Raw genomic sequence first — 14,302 nt, 5'->3', positions numbered from 1 at the left:
TGGTTTATCATCAGTTTAAGAAACTGTCAAGCCTTCAGAGATCCACCCTCATTCAATGTAGCCAGGTAGCAGCCCATCACCACTTCAGCAGTAGACTCCAAGATTATTTTCTAGAGAGGATCAAGCAATCTTGAAATCACCAAAAACAGTTGAAGGTGAAAGTATCAGAATGAAAACAGAATGATTAAGTGAAATTTTTCAGATTATTATGAACTGAATTGTACCCTTTCCAAATTCACATGTTGAAGACCTAACCCCGCCCAACATTACCATATTTGGAGATGGGACCTTTAAGATGGTAATTTAATTAAAGTCATAAGTTGGGACTCTGTTCAATGGGACTGTTGTCCTCATAAAGAGAAGAGGTGACTCCAGAGCATTCTCTTTCTTCATTTGCACAGTGGAAAGACCACATGAAGAGGGCAGCCTTCTGAAAGTCAGGAAGAGAAGACTTGCTGGCAACCAACACTTGATCTGGAGCTTCCAGCCTCCACTAGAATATTTTTTCACTTTTTTTCTGTTGTTTAAGTCACACAGAGTATGGCATTTTGTTATGACAGCTTCAGCAGACTAGTAATATACATACTGAATAAGGAAACAGCTAGCCTTCTTCCCCTCCTAAGCTCCCTGAATGCTGAGAGCCAAACATATATCCTCCAGGTGGAAGACTGGAGACAATTCCATGAACAACCTTATTAGTTCAAGAGAAAAGTCCAAAAGATACCAACACTGAGGATTCCCAATGAAAATAGCCCAGCTAGATTATGTTTCATGAAGTTCACAGTTTAAACAACCCCACGTAAGGTACACAGAACTTTCAAGTCAGATTTTTAATTAACTCTGCTCTTAAATGTGAGCAGATAATCAAGAATAACCAGACATTTGTGGAAATTACATAATATGGAATATAGAGATTAAAATAAATAGGGAAGGTGAAGAAAATGTTAGTCAACTACAATATTCTCAGAGAAGATATTACACCTATGAATTAAGAATAAGATGTATTTTAAAAAGGAATGTTTAGAAAGTAAAAATGAGCTCTTGGATATTTTTTTAAATGGTAGCAGAAACAAATGCATAAATACTTCAAAAATAAACAAACAGCTTAGAAATAAAGAGGACAAAAAGATGGAAAATGGAAAATAAGATATTGGAGAAAAAGGTCAGTAAATGCACATCTAAATAACAGGTGTTTCAGGGGCAGGTGTGGGGTAGAATATAGAAAGGGGGGAAATAACAGTATAAATAATCAAGGAAACAATTTTCACAAGTAATTACCAGGAATGAAGGACATGAGTTTCAAGATAGAAACAGACCCATTAAGTGCTCTGCATAATGAGTAAAAATATGCAAGGAACTGCACCATGAAATTTCAAAACAACAGGGACAAAGAAAATCTCCTACAGCAGAGAGGGAGAGAGAGAGAAAGAGATTTCCTACAGTCGCCTTCCTGGCAACACTGAAAACATGAAGAAAACAGTACAAGACCATCAAAGTTCTGAGAGAAGATTATTTCCAACCTAGAATTCTATACCCAGCCACACTTTCAAGTAAGCATGAGGACAGAATAAAGACATTTTCAGACACTCAAAGTCACAGAAAAACTTCTTACTTCTTCGTAAGTTAATGGAAAAAAATGTGCTCCACCAAAGCAAAGAAGAAAGAGGAACATGTGGGATCCAGGAAACAGATCAGCAGAAAAAGAAAACCAAGGAAATTGCCAAGATATTACTGAAGGAACCCCAAAGAAAACCTGCAGAGTAGATCTAGAAAGCGCCCAACCAACTTCAGAGGTTCCAGGAGAGATTTTCTCAAGAAGATGGGATTGATAGAATAAAGTCTGTGAAAACAAATTTGAGATACTTTACTTAACTGGCGAAGAATTTGGTATTGAATGAGAGACATACAATAAAAAACTGGGCAGAAGCGGGGAAAGGTAAGAAACTCCAGAGAGGAAATGTTGATCAGGAAAGTACTAGTCTTCACAGTTCAGCTGTGAATAGAGGTTTCAGGATCACAAAAATTTAATCACCAATCACCGATCTAGTAAAATTACGCTCTAACTATTCTGGAACGATGAGAGTGCAGGTGGTGATGAAAAAGAGCTAAAACCTCTTCCACCGTGAAAGGGCAACTGACAATGCCAAAAATGAAAAATTCAAGCAGCATAAATGTAGGCACATTATTTAGAGATACAGAGGTAAATATCAAAAGGATCAGCTAAGTTACTATAAGTAGTTGCCTCTGAGAAGTAGAAAATGAGAGAGGCAGGCAGAAGTCCAAGACTGCGGTATGTGTGCATGTGTGTGTTTCCCCAAGTCTGCTAGTAATATCTGACTCTCTCAACTATTTACAAACATCCCTTTTATTTTAAAATGAAATTTAAAACAAAAACCAATAAAAATTCAAAATGGATAAACAATAAGGAAGAAAAGGAATGGCAGAGGAGGAATGAATTTTTCATTTGCTTACAAGCTACTTTTCTTTCTTTTTCTGTGAACTGCTTGCTCACATCTTTACCTATTTTTCCATTGGGTTGTCTGACTTTTTCTAATTGATTTTTTTAAGGTTACTTATAAAGTAAGGAAATTAGTTAACTGTGAACCAGAATTATGCACCTGATTTTTCTAATGGTACTTGGATATTAAGGCCTATCATCAACTGGGAGCAGAGGCCAGTCCTCCCAGGGTTACACGTGAGCACCTAAAAGCAGGAGGAGATCAATAATGACAGTGGTCCCAACAGGGGGACGTTATCTAAGCACTGCTAGCATGCCAAGCACTGAGTTCCTTTTACACACCATCTCATTTCATCCTTCCCATGACTCTGTGAAAAATGCATCATCAGTATCCCCATTTTATGACAAAGAACAGACTTAGAGTGGTCAAGCCACCTGCTTAGGTATCACGGCCAGTAAAAGGCAAAGTTAAGATGCAAACCCAGGTTATCTGACCCCAGAGACCCAGCTGTTAACCACTCTGTCATACCATCTACCAGTGGATTCCCAGTGCCTGGCACATAGCAGATCAAATGCATTTTTTTTTTTTTTTTTTTTTTTTTTTTGGTTCTCAGGCTTGAGGTTGAACTGGAGCTGGAGCTGCCAGCCTACCTATGCCACAGCTACAGCAACATGGGATCCGAGCTGCATCTGCAGCCTATACCACAACTCACGGCAATGCTGGATACTTAACGCAGTGAGTGAGGCCAGGGATCGAGCCTGCATCCTTATGGATGCTAGTCAGATTTGTTTCTGCTGAGCCATGATGGGAACTCCAGATCGCATGCATCTTGATGCCACTCTGGAAAAGCAAACCACCAGTGTAGCCTATGGGCAGGAGGTGACTGTTCTCTGCTGGGTTCTCCGTGTCTACAGAGGTCCCTGGCACAAAGTGGGTGCACAGCAAATGGTGGTTGAGTGAATGGATGAATGAATCAATAATGTCATCTCACTTGACCAAGAGCTCCTTGAGGACAAGGACCATGACTGCTTGTCCTCCCAGAGCCTAGATCAGTGCCTGGCACAGGGAAGGCAAGAACCAGTTAAAGACTGTGTGTTGTGGACGCAGACTTGTGGTTGCCAAGGGAGAGGGGGATGGGGGAGGAGTGGCATGGGAGTTTGGGATTAGCAGATGCAAACTATTGTTATGTATAAAATGGATAAACAAGACCCTACTGTACAGCACAGGGAACTATATTCAATATCCTATGAAAAACCATCATGGAAAACAACGTTTAAAAAAGCAGGTATGCATTACATTGCTGTGCTACAGAAACAACAGAAATTTAATTCCTGTGTGCAGCAGGAATGAACACAACACTGTAAATCAACTCTACTTCAATTTATAAAAAGACTGTGTGGTGAATGAAGTCAGCACCTCTCTGCTGCTTGGGACCGTGGTGCCCGCAAGCTTTAACTCTTAGTCAAGTTGAAGCCACACTGCCAACCCTGGGAAATGTTCTACTTGACACCACTTGACATGTCACACTGGGACGAGCCATGCAAAAGAGGAGGAGGTCAGGGGGCCTGGCCAGAAAAACAACCATGGCCTGCCGGCTCTCAGGCTGAACAGCTGGTCCCCATCTTCCACCTCTGCCCAAAGGTCAGGCTGACTCGTATTTCTCAGCTGGGAGAGTAAGAGCAGCCCAGAGCCTGCGTGGTCATTGCATACTCTACCGGGGATAGAACTAGGTTTCTGTCTGCATCGGTTCACCTGGTCTTCAAAATGACCAGATGCCTCATGTGCTATTATCACCCCTAGGGATTCGGACAGGCACAGAGACGTTACGTTGCTCAAGGTCGCCACCAGCACAGCCAGGGTTTTAATCAGACCGTCTAGCGGGCTCCCCAGACCAGCAGCAATGCTCTTCCTCACTCAGGGCTGCCGTCCCACTCTTGCTCATCCTCCCAGACCCAGCCTCCCACTCTCCACCGCAGGCAAGGGCTCCCAGCTCCCAGGACCCCTCCCTCAGTCCTCGCCCCTCAACTGGCTCTGCCTTTGCTCCTGCTCCATTACAGTGGCAGAAACCACCTGGCTTGTTATTCAGCGCTTGGGGTGCAAGCACGGATTCCCCACGGGGCCCCTGCTTTTGAAGGCCTCCCCTGATCTGCTCCCAGCACCACGTGGTGGCCAATGGGGCTCTCGGGGCCCCTCTGCACTTCCTGTCACACACATGGCTGAGGGACCCAAGCTGCATCCAGACAGCCTCTTATGCAGAGCAAGGTGAGGCCACAGGTGAGCTGGGCCCCCATCTCAGGTCTCTCTCTTAGCATGGGTCCGAGGGCAGATGGCCAGGCAGACACTGCTGCCACTTCCATAACCTGAGCTTATGAGCTTAGGCTCTGGTGTCAGCCATGGCTTCAAATACACTCTGTGTGACCCTGGACAAGTTATTCAACGTCTCTGAGCCTAGGTTTCCTCCACTATAAAAGAGAGATCATAAGAGCATCCATCTCACATCCCAGGGGCTTAGGGGGATTAAACTAGTTAATAAGAGCCTACCTATTTCCCGAACCTGCGCTGTAAGCAGGTCCTGGGCAGCAATGCTCACCAACACCTGCATCATGGAGGGGCTGCGGGGGAGCCCTAAGGAGCCCTTTATTCAGGAGCACACTCGGCCTCCCTGTGTGTTCCCACCCCAGCCTTCTCTCCTCGTCCCGAGTCCACAGTCCCTCACAAGACATGTCCCAAGCTCAGTTTCCAGCAAAACGCATGTTGAGGACAAGACGACAGATGAACCCTGAGTCCAAGGATGCCCAAGCCTCCCCCCAGGCTAGAGTCCCCAACCCTTCCCCATCCCACACGGGTCCCCTGGCCTGGCAGGACCTTTGGGAAGGGGGGCTTCTGGCAAAGGAGCCATGCAAGGCAGAACAGGCCCCACCCTGGGACATTCCTCATCATCCATGTGGCTGGCCATGGGCGGGCCCTTGCCACTGGGTGACACCAGCTCCTTGCTCGCCAGGCTTCCGGGCAGCCCTCACCTACCCTTCCTCTCCCTCCTCTCTTCCCAGGGCTTGGCAGGCCACAAAGCTTGCTCTCAATTAGCCTGAAAAACTCAGTCACCAGGGGAAGTCCTTGAAGTTGAGGATTTCAACAAAGCTAAACCCCTAAATCCCGTGGCCGCCAGCCTGTCTTCACAGCTTCTCTGACTCTGCCAGAAACTGCGCTTACTCCCATGCAGAAACCACAGCCCTGGCGGCTTCGGTGTCTCCCCCGATTCTGGGCCACCTTATCAGGGAAAGCCCGGCCCATCCTCTATCTGCCTGCCATCTCTAAGTGCTTCCATCCCCCTGACAGGCCCCATAAAATCTGGTCAAAGACAAAGCTGTCTCGCTTTTGACATCACCGACTTCAAAGGCCACAAATTAGGTGGGGCCGATCTGGACGCTTTGTTGAGTTGAGAGCAATGCTTGGTGCTCCTGGAATGACCCTGTTGGTCTGGGGATCATTCCAGGAGCCCCAGAGCTTATCAATAAAATACACAGAATTGGTTAAGGGCACAGGCTCTGGAGCCAGGCAGCCCCAGTTCAAGTCCCAGCTCAGTCACTGGGTAGCTGGCAGGTTGCTTACCCTGTGTCTCTGAGTCTTCTCTGATGAATGCAGATAATGGAATGTATCTGTCTGATCCTCCAAATGCCACTGAGACAGGCCTGACGTGGCAGAGAAGGCTCCCTTCTCTATGGAGTTGGTTGCACCCTGAGGCCCCAGAGAGCCACCCTCGCAGGGCCCTGGGTAGCAGTGAGAACTGAATGTGATGGTGGCACTGGGAAAGGAGTGAAGAAACAACCTGGCCACACGGCATCTGCAGGGTCAATTCCCAACACTCCATCACCCACCCCAGGCCATCGGGGCTCAGGGCTCCAAAACCCCTCACCCTCTAGTAGCAGGAGTCGGTCCCCAAGGGAACAGAGGTTACTGTTTCATGGGTCCAGAGTTTCAGTTTGGTAAAGCAGGTAAGCTCTGCAGATGGATGGTGATAGTAGTTATACAGTGTAAACTGATTTCACGTCACTGATCTGCATGCCTCAAAATGGCTCAAATGGTAAATTTTGTGTGAATAACTTATCACAATTTTTAAAAAGTCTGACCTTAGGCAGAGGAGACAGTTGAGAAGAGTGGAAAATAGCTCTTCTAAGAACTCAAGCTGAACCCCAAGATTCCTACCTGCTGATAACAAAAATGAAGCTCTAAGCAAGTACTCTCCCACCCATCCCAAACCCATCCCATGGCTCTGTCTGTCCCCATGCAGGGCAGAGGCCTAAGCCATCTCTGCTGTCCACATGGCCTCACCTCCCTGAGGCCCTCAAGTATAATCCCACATGGCTCAGGTCCACGGACAGTGGCTGCTCAGGACCACTGCTGCAGCTCCTCAGTGTAAAGAAAGCCGTGCAGAAAGGGGAAGAGGAAGAGGGAATTAAGTCATCCCCAGCTTTTCTCCCAAATTTCACTGCGAAGAGTCAAGACACTTTTCAGGCCCACTGCCCAGACACAAAAGAGGAGATGAAAATATTTATTTGTTTCTAAGACTCTTGCAATCCCAAGATGAAAAGCCCACCTTGGCTGTTAAGATACTGCCGCCTGAGTCACTTCCATGGCAATCCTGCCCCCCCCACCCCCCAGGTAGCCACCCTCTCGCTCAGGTCTGGGGGCAAGCAGTTCCACCACCTCACGGGGGAGAAAAAGTGGGATCCTGGTCGCAACAGAAACAGAATCTATTAAAGGAGAATGATCCCCTATTGGCATCAGGGAGCCATAAATAGCCCAGCCGCCCCAGTTGAATCACCAGAGCTAGCACTGTGTCAGCGTTTCTATATAAACCAGGGTTTGCTAGGGGATTAACTCACAGCCATAAAAAATTTGCTCCAGGCTGAAACTTGGCCTAAAGAAAATCTCGGGCTAGGAGGAGATACTGCAAAGAAAGCCAGACAGACACCACCCCCAAGCCTCGTGAGGACAAGGGTGCCTCTGACCAGGACCTCTTACACTGGGGCTCCGCTGTCACCAGCACGTAAGAAGCCTGGTGATTTAGGGCACTGCGCAGCATTGTCATAATTCAAAATTTGGTTCTTTTTTTTTCCTTCCCCAAGCCAAAAGAAGGGATATTTGCTGCTCCGAGAGCTTGGTGTAGGCCTGCAAACCCTCCCCGTCCCTGATGACAGCTCAGTGTCAAGAACAGGGAGATTTACCTGGGCAGGGAATCAGTGCTCATGCTGATTCTCTGTATGTTGTTGGGACAACGGGTGCTGTCTTCCACCCCAAAGGAGAAGGCTTAAAACCAAGGCCTGCGAACCCAGGATGTCATAAGGGTAGAATAACTCCATATATGACACAGGTGTAGACAGTGGAGAGAGGATGTTTTGTTTTGGTTTGTTTTTTGCCCCCCTCTGGAGAGTCAGTCAGTTCAATACCATCTGTTAAATAAAGCCAGACCCCACTGCACACCATATCCATCCATGCTTCCTGGTTAATTAAGGATCTAAATGAAAAAAATAAAACGATAAAAAATATTAGAAGAAAACTTAAGAGAATGTGTCCATAAATTCAGAGCAGGGAGGTCTTCTTAAAGAAGATGTAAAAACCAGAAGCCATAAAGAAAGAGAGGTTTTAATCAGTAACAACACAAAGTTTAAAATATTGAGGTAGACAGATTTATCATAGATAAAATTAATTAAGAGAATAGATGGGAGGAAAAAATGCAACACTTAACGGCAAAGGGTTTCCCTGCTGTCTTAATGAAGGACTCCTATAAATACATAAGAAAAAGAATAGCAGAAACAGAGGCAAAGGATAGGAAAAGGCAATTTAAAGAAGAAGCAATGTAAATTGCCAAGAGGTCGGGAGAAGAGCTGCAACTTCACTGGCAGTTAGGGAAATACAAATTAAAACAATAAATTTGACCATCAGATTGATGAAATTAAAATAGAACAGTAATACCCAGAGCTGGTAAGGGGGTAGGAAACAGGAGTTCTCATTCATTTCTAGGGTCTGATGAACTGCTACATTCTTTAGAAAAGATGTCTGGGAGTTCCCGTCGTGGCTCAGCGGAAATGAAACTGATTAGCATCCATGAGGATGCAAGTTCAATCCCTAGCCTCACTCAGTGGGTTAAGGATCCATCACTGCCATGAGCTGTGGTATAGGTCGCAGATGGGGCTCGGATCTGGAGTTGCTATGGCTGTGGGATAGGCTGGTGACTACAGCTCCGATTAGATCCCTAGCATGGGATTCTCCATATGTCACAGGTGGTGAGACCCTAAAAAGACCAAAAAAAAAAAAAAAATGTCCAGCACCATCTATTAAAATTTAAAGTGCCTGCAGTCTCACAGGATCATGACAGACAGGGTGTGTTTGTAAGAATATTTATAGCAGCACTGTTTGTTAGGGCAAAAACAAAGATCGAAATGAATGTCCATCAGTTAAAGTGCTGAATAAATTGTCTTATGTTTACATCACTGAATATGAAGTATGCAGCGACTAGGGAAGAAGAGAATAAATAACATCTTACATGTCCTAACAGAAAAAGGCCATGATGGATTTGTTTTCAATTTTTCATTACTCACATATTATAATGCATTGTCCTTTAACAGCTATTTTTAACTTAATGAGTCTTTTTTGTAATTCTCCCTTTACATTACTTACTATTGTCTGAGTGATCCATGAATGTGAGAAGGTTTGAATCTGCCTAGGTTCCTTGCTGATAATTCACTAGCTAACACAATACCGTGATGTGGTGTTAATTGAAACGTGATGTCAAGTTAGAGCACTGTGTTTAATACGAGCGCAGTTTTATTTTGAAAATGAAATAAATCAGAAAGAAGAAAAGTTAAAATTCCAATATATGCATATAACCCATCTTCTAATTTAAATCTGTCCATGCATGGAGAGAGATGCAGATGAAATTACCCTATATTGCTCACAGTGATATCCTCAGAGGAATGGGATTCAAAGGGGGACCCACCAACTATTAACTTTATTCTGAATTGTTTACTCTAAATTGTTTGGGTTTTTAGAGCAAATATATATTACTTTTATGATATTTTTAAGTAGAAAAGTTTTTACTTACTCCAAAAGCCAAATTCATTGGAACAGGGGAAATGAGAGGTGAATCTTAAGACATGCTTCATAAACACGACGAAACGTGGTAGTTAAAATTACAGAGCGCACTAATTAACACCACGGCGTGTACTAAGTAATGCTATGATTGGTCAGAGAAACGGCCCTAACCCGGCACTCAGGGAGCTCACAGACCAGGCAGGGACACCACATCTACGAAGCTCTCAGAGAACAATTTTAAAAGGCACAGAGATGTTTGGGAGCACTCAGGATCTGGGGTGTTCTGGGAGGGCTTCATGGTGGAGGTTTCCAAGGCTTTGCAAATGGAAGGACTTGGATGAATGGAAGATTAGGGAGGGCGAGAGTAGCAGCCGCTCAAACAAAAGGTCCCGGACTGTGAATGAGCCTGGTCACAAGAGGCTGGGTTCTAGAAAAGGGCCTGGACCTCTGTAGTGCTCGGTATCGAGTCCTGAACTCCACCTGCCACACCTCCTCCTCTTCAGAAGGTGGCCCTGGTCAACGAGGCTTTGTCCATCAGCCCGAACACGGCCTCTGCAAAGGACAGGTTTCAGCTTCCCTTCAAAGGACCAGTTCCGTGGGGAGTGAGTCACAGCCAGACGGCTGTCTCTCCCCAGTGCTGAGCCAAAGACAGGCCCTCAAAAGTCTGGGAGCCCCGCCAAGGAGCAGAAGCCTGCGAGGCTCACCTCTGAGGTCACGGAGTGGCTGTCACGCCCAGCCTCAGTGGGTCCGCATTGCCACTCCCACCTCAGGTCAACCCACCCCTTCCCCCTTGGAAGCCCACGGCCCGTGGTTGTTCTCTTCCCAGTTGGTGTCTGAGCTGGTTGAGAGTAGCGACCAGCTCTGCTTCATGTCCATTTGTCCGACGCCTCAATGAGTAAATGACTAACTCACGTGGGTCTGCACAGCTGATCTTTGCTGCAGAAGCCTCTGGCCTTCCACCTTGGTGTCTGGCAGGATGATAACACTATCAGGGGCTGGGAGCTAAGAGCTGGGATCTGGAGTTTACAAAACCGACAAACAAGGTTTTGTTGGGAGAGGCCAAAAAAAAATAGCGCCCCATACCAATATTTTTAAGAGAGTCTTTGAAGAAGGACAAGGAGGGACTGTGCATTATTTTCCATGGGGGAAGAAGAGACAGGGGGAGTTTGCAAATTCTTTTCCTTATTTTCACTGGAGGCCTGAGCACTTGGTCTATTTCACATACTCTCTAAAGAAGGAGGAACAAGGAAGAAGCGCGGTTTCCCCACAGGCACGTCCTGAGTGGAAAAGGGCGATGCTCTACTTTGTTTCAAGCCCAGCAGTGGCCCGGGGGGTGGGGTGGGGTGGGGGGGAGCTTATCGTCCTCGACCCCTCAGGGATAGCAAAGCTGGCTCTCAAGAGAGATGCACCCTTCCTGCTGATTCCTTTTCTCAGCCCTTGGATGGTTCAGCCCCATCCAGGTCAGTGTGCAGCTGGCGGGGTTTACTGGGTCCTGCTCTGCCTGTACTGAGTCACTGCCCTGAAAGGGTGGGGCGAGGACACCCATGAGCTCCCAGACATGCAGGTGAGGCCTCTGCCAACCCAACTCCTCATGAATTCTGTCCGGCTCTATCCTTAGCTACTGAGTATCCACAGCCAAGGGCAAGGCCTTGGGTACCAGGACAGGTATGACTTCTGCACTCATGGACTTGGAGCTGGCAACCTCCAAATGAGACTCCCGGGGTCCCTTCCAGAATCCACAGGAGTGATGACACCTTCCTCCTTCTGGGGCAATCGCCGCTTCTTTTAGAACCCAAAGGGGCCGGCTCCCTATCTTGGTTTCAAAATCTTGGATTTTAAAAATCGTGGCTTTCTGCTCAGAGGACGTGAGATTCCTTCCTTCTTTCAACCAGCATTTATCGAGTGGTTCTCAGGAGCCAGGCTGTGATCTATGCGGTGGGTATATAATAGGGAAAAAAATAGGAAAAAAAAAAAAATCCCTACCCTTATGGGGCTTAAACTTTAGTAGCAGAAAAAGAAGGAAAACTAATTAAGAAAGAAGTCATTTCTCCAAGTGCTGTAAGCGAAAGCCAGAGCAAGGCGTGCTCCTGGGATCCAGGAAGGGGATACGTTAAACAGGGGGTCGCCGAGCTTCCTCTCGGCCCCGGCTGCTCAGCCTTTCTCTTCTTGCCGAGATGGTGTTATTATGGTTCCCAAATGTTTGAGGTTCGAGTGAAGAGTTCATCTGTAATGGGATTATCTCTGGCCCTGTTTGCTTTCATTACAGTCCGACTCTCCCCGAGCATGAGAATCTAACCTTACCGAAAGCATATTTGGGTAATCCGATATAAACTAAATTTAAACTTTGACCTCTGACAATAAAAACGCTACTTTCCCCCCTCTGAAGACCTGAAATTCCGATGAAGGGCCTGCCGGCTTCACTTTCCCGGGTCTTCGCTGACTTCTAATTAGATTCTAAGCCTTACGCAGAAGGGGCTGAGCGCAGGCCCAGGCCAGGCCGGGCGCCGGCCCACCAGCCTGGTCCTCCGTCATCCCCATCCCTAGTCGGCCGCCTCTCCCAGCTTCCCAGCCCCTTTCCCCTCCAGCGCCCGCTCTGCCGTCTCATTGCCCAAGAGCAAGGGAGTGCTGAAAACTCAAAATGAAATTGCTATCTTGAGCCACGTTGCAAATGCGTCCTGATTGATTCCCGTTTGGTACGAACGGCTTTAATCCCGGTCACGGGTAAAGGTTAAGTATGAGCTTACTCCCATCTGCCCCCACGTCATGGACTAATTCCTATAGGTTATCTTAGGGAGAAATTAAGGCAACCAATTCCGCATGGCCCCCCCACCCTGCCCCGCCGCCAGAGCTGCTCCCTGCATCTGCGACCTCAGCAGGGTCCCTTGCCAGCCGCCCCTCAACCATGTTTTGTTAGAGCCTGGCGTTCCTGTGTTGCTCAGGTTTGCTAGACACGAAAGTTAAACCTTGCTTTTTCCTTTTATTATTAATTTTTTTTTCTTAAGAGAGAAATTAAATACGTTTCCCAGTCTGGACCAGAAGAAGCCACTAAAAATTCAAATTCAGGGATGTCCCACATTAATAACTGTTCACCGAGGAAGCATTTCCTGTTTATACGTTGAGCTAATGAGAATCCATCACCGCTGTCAAATACACTGAACACCAAGTTCAAATGTCAAAGCAAATGTAAGAGGTCACACATTTCCTTTGCTAACTAAAAGTGTAATGCATAAATATTATTGCTCCCAAACTCTCCATCTACAACATTTGTTTAGAAATATGCACATGCAATATAAATTGTGATTAAGTTAAATGGGTATATTATTTCCTGTTTTAAGGGCTAACAGCAGCATGAATTATGCTTTACTGCAAAGAAGGCTCAAGTCACAAGCAGTTCGGCCCGAGGACAGCCCCACATTTTACACCCCCAGACTGGTTTTTGCACGTTCATTCATAAATACTTTACATTACCCAGCCTTGCTGATAACTTTCCCTTCTGCTGCCTTATAAAAGCGCTCTTACTATTGCAAAGGTCAGCTAAATGGACATAAACTTTGAGCCGAGCTACATGCGAAAATAAAAGTGGAAAAAACAAAAAAGATTTACGAAGCCAGGGTCTTCCTTCGCCTCGGGAAGCATACTACCAGAATCCAAATTAAACGGAAACTTTGCATCTGGGGCATGATTTCGGGAGATGGGAACTGTGAGCATGAGACGCCACCCCCCCAGAGTTGTAACTTCCCAAACGCTTCAGCCGGAGCAGCACGACCAGGAGGGGAGCCATGGTTCATGCCGTGTCTGTCCACAAACAACGTCAACCAACGCCCTCCGTTTCCGTTTCAGACACATGTCTACACAGGCATGTTTAGGTTATTTTAGGAAACCCAAATCTATCGCAGCAACAAGGGAAGCAGGACACACAGAAACACACTCTCACCCAAGAACCTGATAGAGGGCTCTCGGCGCTCTGATCAAAGGATGGATGGGAAGACGAGGCCCAGTGCCAAAGCTGACCCTGACCCGTCTGGCTCTGTCCGATGAGGAAAGGAGTGCAGTTTTACTCCCTCGCCAAGGACAACTGTCACCAAAGACCAAAGATGCAAAGCGAGCAAGCAAATAAAGCCTCCCCTTCACGGCCTAGGTTGAGAGCTCTGTTGTCACAGGCAATAAGGGCTTAGCCCCAAATCTCCACATAGCTCCATCTCCCTGTTACCAGGGCCTCTGAGCCTCCATCCTATGGGGACCGATCCCCCTGCCCCCCACCCCCGTGCCAGGGGGTCAGACGCTCCCCAGGGGAAGCACTGTCTGAGTCATTGCTGTTTTCCAAACCCTTCCCAAGGGGAGCCAGCCTGACGCCATCATGCCAGACAGTGGTGCAATGAAACCGAATCTTTGACGTCACGGATGGGCGAGAGGGATAAACTGTGTCCCTCCAAGAGATGACCAAGGTGACGCTCCAGCTCTGCAAGTCTGGTGAACAGCACTTCATAAACTCCAGATTCAGCAGCAGATAATTCACAGATACCACTGGAGCTCACTTCTGTGGATACTCTGCCCATTCACCATGAGGCAGACAGGGGCCGCCCCGCACCTGCACCCCAGCCTTGCCCCCTAGCCTTGCCCCCTCTCCCCCCACGGCGAAGGCTGAGTGGGAAGATTTGGGTGTAAGAATAGGCCCTCTTAGAGAACAGGCTGAAGGGATGTACCTCTTGTTGAATCTTTTTAATGAGGTTTCCAATAGTTGGATGAGAGCA

At 46.9% G+C, this 14,302-nt stretch overlaps 1 protein-coding gene across 8 annotated transcripts in view; it reads right to left on the bottom strand.

Annotated features, from left to right (window-relative positions):
- LOC110259485 (uncharacterized) overlaps positions 1-14,302 on the bottom strand; it is a 183,750-nt gene that overhangs the window by 89,179 nt on the left and 80,269 nt on the right. The window lies entirely within an intron of this gene.

Source organism: Sus scrofa, chromosome 2 (genome assembly GCF_054392235.1).
Source record: "Sus scrofa isolate SSC_HxYL_T2T_F1_AM1 chromosome 2, Sscrofa_HxYL_maternal_Yorkshire_Landrace_v2.0, whole genome shotgun sequence".
NCBI classification, from domain to species: Eukaryota; Metazoa; Chordata; class Mammalia; order Artiodactyla; family Suidae; genus Sus; species Sus scrofa.
This window is presented reverse-complemented; position numbering and strand designations above follow the sequence as displayed.